Source organism: Galeopterus variegatus, unplaced genomic scaffold (assembly GCF_000696425.1).
Source record: "Galeopterus variegatus unplaced genomic scaffold, G_variegatus-3.0.2 Scaffold23637, whole genome shotgun sequence".
Taxonomy (NCBI): Eukaryota; Metazoa; Chordata; class Mammalia; order Dermoptera; family Cynocephalidae; genus Galeopterus; species Galeopterus variegatus.
In genome coordinates this window covers 5,675-10,649 of record NW_007749748.1, presented here as the reverse complement: position 1 = coordinate 10,649, position 4,975 = coordinate 5,675, and positions in this window count along the sequence as shown.

The window sequence follows — 4,975 nt, the reverse complement described above, 5'->3', positions numbered from 1 at the left end:
CTTGCAATGGGTTGAATGAAGTGGGAAGCACCTGCGCCGGCAGAATGGAGAGTGGCATGTGGTAGAATGGAGAGCAGAGAAAGATTTAGATGCCTCTTTGGGGAAGGAGAGTAGCTCTGGTGTCAGCAGCACCATGATTTGAGGGCTACTCACTTCATGTTCTCCCACTAAGACCCTGAAAGAAGGCGCTAGAGAACCACGTGTGCGCAAATTCAAAGATGACACATGTCCTTTGTTACTCATGACTTTACAGTCGACATCTACTCTCGGTGTTAATTTTATCAAGTAAGTCGGCTTCCCTTATGTCAGCATTTTTGTCTGATTGAAAGTTTGAGTCTAATAGCTTTTTGACTTGTTAGTACATAAGATTGACCCCGTTTTTCATCAGTTCCCATATGTGGTAACATGAACATCTTAATCAGATACAGGAAATATAAATCTTACCATTGTGACTCCAGATCATCCATCCCCGTTTTTGTTTAAAAATTTAGTCTTGTACATCTGCTTCATCAGGCTTACAGTTGATGGGGCAACCTGAACTTTCATTGTTATACTTCTGCTCGAGTGTACCAAATTGAGGGGAACTGTTTTGATTTCAAATGCTGAGATGTCAATAGATAACTATATTTAATCTTTTCTGGCATGGACAACTGAAACCACTTGGATAATTCATTATCAGTCATCAAGAATCTAGGTTTCTCTCCCAATAATTCATATTCCTGTTCCATCTAGTTCAAAAGGTAAATCTCCCATTATCATCTTCTGAAGCTGAAATCCTTTGTAGAATATTCACTTGGCATATATCTTACAGAGGAAGGTAAGGAAGTAGAAATCCTATCCGAAATCATTGTTGAATAGTTTATGTTTGAACGTAATTATAGATATGTTCACCCACCAGGAGCCTCAGGGATCATCTAATATAAGAACCCAGGATTCCACAGAGATCCCTCAGCGGGGAGGCCACACAGTTGGGCTCCGGAACCCTTACCTTGAAACTACAACCACCCATTTTAATCCTTTCTGTATATTGATTTGGGGGAGAGGTGGTCTACATCAGATTTTCATTTGAAAGTAGGCTATTTAAAACCAAACTGGAAAATCAGTGTCTTTGTGAGAGGGAAAGCTCTACCAGGCTCAGTGACATGCCTGAGGTCACCTGCTTATTGACAGAACCTGTAATTGCCCACATGGTCCCCTGCCCTTCTTTACTGTATACTGTCCCAAAGATTGACAACAGTCTGCCAGGCTGTAGCCACAGCGAGGCTGTCCTCCCTATTAATTCTTTCAGAGAGGTGGTTATCTGCCCTTTTACTTAACACGTTCAAATAGAGATTTCTTTATTTCCAGAGTGAGAGCAGCCCTTTGTGGGACAATTCTTGTCTAATATAATTGCGAGATTCTTCCCTCTATGGCTTAAGCTCATTCTCTTTTATCCTGTGTTTGGTAGAAAAGGATAATGTTCACTTGCCATCTCCCACAGAGTATTCTTTATGTAGTTTGAAACTATTTATTAAAACTTCATCCTGTCTCTTTTATTCTTCAAGCTAAAGAACATCAGTGCTTTGAATATCCGACCCATCATTTGTCTCCCTTCCTTATGTAGCAATAGATTCTGCACTTTAATTGGCTGTAAGTCAGATTTTTTTTTTTTTTTTTTGGTAAGAGTGGTGAAGATGACCATTTATTTTCATTGAGTCATCTCTCATTTAAGTTTATGGGGGTTTTGGATAAGGAATAAAACTAACCAGTAATTTTTTCTATTTTTAGCAGAGTTTTATTATGTTCTTCAGGTTGGTGTTCATCAGATGATTATTAATGTGTTGTGACTACATCTGGAGTCCTATATTTAAGCTGCTTTACAAAAGGCTTTCTGCTGAAAACTTTTCTATGTAGTTAGCTACAATTTTTTTTATTGCTTAAAAAATCCCATACCCACTGAAGAGTCAAAATTATTTTTTGAGAACAGGATTATGCCTAATTCTTCTTTATTTCCCGAAGTGCTAAGTACTGTGTCTCATACAGAATAGATACAAAATGTATGTTGAACAAATGAATACGTGGATAGTATTATAATACTAACCTTCTGTGTGTCCAGATAGTATAGTAAGTTCTTGATCCTTTATTTATTCAGTGTCTTCCTTATCTTTCTTCTAATTCCTGTGAACTGTCTTAGTCCATTTAGTGTTGCTCTAACAGAACAGCTAAGGCTGGGTACTTTATAAAGAAAAGAGGCTTATTTGGCTCACGATTCTGGTGGCTGGAAAGTCCAAGAGCCAGCATCTGCTTAGCCTCTGGTGAGGGTCTCAAGCTGCGTCACGACGTGGTGGAGAAGCAGAAAGTTGAGCGTGTGCAAAGAGACCCAGCACAAGAGGCAGCCGCGTTTCATCGCTACCTGTTCTTGTGGTAACTAATCTAGTTCCGGGAGAGCTGGAATTTACTCTCTCCCAGTCCGTTCATCAGGGAAGATGCTTTATGACCCAAACATCTCTTAAAGGCCTCACCTCCCAACACTGCCACATTGCAATTAAATTTCAACTTGGCTTTTGGCGGGAACAACCCACATCCAAACCATGGCATGTACTATCCCAGTTTTCCTCAGAATATTGTTACTTGGATTTTACACTTGTTTTATGAGTGGATAAACTTAGGAAGAAAGCTTTATGAATTGCCCAACTGACTCTAGGTTTGGATTTAACTGCCAAATTGAAAGACCTACGTTGGTAGGTCTTTCTCTGGAAAGTAAATTAGGTTTAGGAAGTTTTTTTGTTTTTTTTTTTTTAAACAGGCAAGACTAAGTTCTTTATGAAACAAAGAACTAAAACACTAGTGTGGTAAAATCATTATATTAAAATCTATATCTGTTGCTTACTCAAGACAAACAAAATATGTAAGTTATATAATTAAGGTTTTCACAGACATAGTATACTTTAAAACTGAAAACATTTGTGTTGGAAAATGGCTTAAGAAAGTCCTGTGAAATTTAGAATTTGTTGTTGTGTAGTGTGATGATGGATATGGAAATAGACTGCTACCTTTTGTACAGGACGCTTTTGTTCTTGGGCTTGTGCTTGTGAGCTGATGTTACTTCAAGGAAGTCATGGTCTGTAGCTCAGAATGTCTCCGTAGGGACCCTCTTGGCACCATAGGGAGTAGTTTATTATGTTTGATCCAGTTCTGCATTTTGCAGCATGTGTAGCAGCTACCCCTTTACCAATAGATCCTTCTGGGGCAGTTAGGGAAGCAAAAATGCCTTGCCAAATTTCAGATGCCCACGAGGGGGGTGGTACCAGTCCCGGATGGATGCTACTGGTAGCTGAATTATGTGTCTATGAACCACTTGAAATTATTCAGCTAAATATGTTAAATGTTGGAGGTAGTTTTTTTTCCTCAAGTATAACAGTATTTTAAAAATAAATGATTTAAATCATTCTTCATTCCTAGGCAAAGAATAAATGGTTTTTAAATTAGACTTGATTGTTTGGTGAGCAAAAGCCTAAACTTTATCAATAGCCAACTGATTTATACTGTTAATGTAACAAAAAACATTTATTGACAATAAGATTTCCCTTATTTTAACAAGAAAAATAATAAACTGAGTGATATTTATGTAAGTGAAGGTTTTACAAACCCAAAGAGGAAAGAATGAAGCTTCTGGTTTATCATGAAATAATTCAGGTGCCCCTTGCATGCAGCCTCCCTTCTTTCGTGGATAGACTTTCCTCCTCATGGGTGCCAAGGACACCCGACACCAACGTTTCATGTTTTGTTTTCAGGATCAGTTCAGTGATATGAGAATCAGCATAAACCAGACACCCGGCAAGAGTCTTGACTTTGGGTTTACAATAAAATGGGATTTTTCTGGGATCTTCATAGCATCAGTTGAAGCAGGTAAATCTTAGATTTAGCTCTACCTAACTTTTGTCTCCTTTCTTATCTTGTGCTGTGGGAAAAAAATGCAGAAATTAGCTTATTAGATATAGGAGGAAAAAACGTGAAAAATGTAGCCGTAAGCAAGGAAATGTATCCTCTTCCCCAGGCTGTTAGTTGGGGTTACAAATTACATATTGTTTCTTCTCCTTGTCTAATTAGTTTAGTTTTGAAGAGTCTTAATTTTGTGACTTTGCAGAATTTGTCAAATTTTGGGGCTTTATATTTGGAGATGCTATAACATAGTACTTAATTGAAGATTCAGAAAGAACTTTCTATGACCAACTATGCATTGTGGTAGATATATATGTGCTGTATAATAAATTGATGTGTGGTGGGTATTTTTGTTTGGGTTTTTTTTTTTTTTTTTTTTTTTTAGCATCCTAATATACCTATTGCACATGGAGTCCTCAGGATGCTTTGGGACTTGTGCAAAAAAATTATTCCTCTGCTGGCCAGGATTATACCAAGTCAAGGCCAGAAACTCTTTGCAAAATATTTCCAGAAGACCTAAAATTAAAATGAAAGCCATTGTATTTAAGAGGAGGTTCTCATTTCCATTTTTAGCTATGTAAAATTGCATGTTAACACCAGTTATTATTTTTTTTAATTTCAAGATTACTTTAATTACACAACAATATTTTAGTTACAGCAGTAATTTTAAGCAGTTTTAAGTAGCCATGTTTTCTTCTGTCCATTCCAGAGTGCATCTGATTTGGAAGCTCAATTAAAGTGCAATATATTTTACATTTTTAATTTAAAGATAAAATTTTTCTTTGTCCTTAGGAGGTTAATACATTTTACTGAATAAATGAGTTTATCATTTCTCCTTTAAATGTTGTTGAAGATGCATATTATAGATTTAAAAAATGCCTTTTGTGCTTTGTATGTTGTAGATACTCAAATATTTGATAACTGAGAAAAATTTAGTGACCCTTCTCCACCTGAAAAAAACTGAGAAATGGTTACTTAAAAAGTCATTTTTCCTTAACTTAAAGAAGCAGTGACTATGTGGACATGTGGTTTTTTTTTTTTTTTTTTTTTTTTT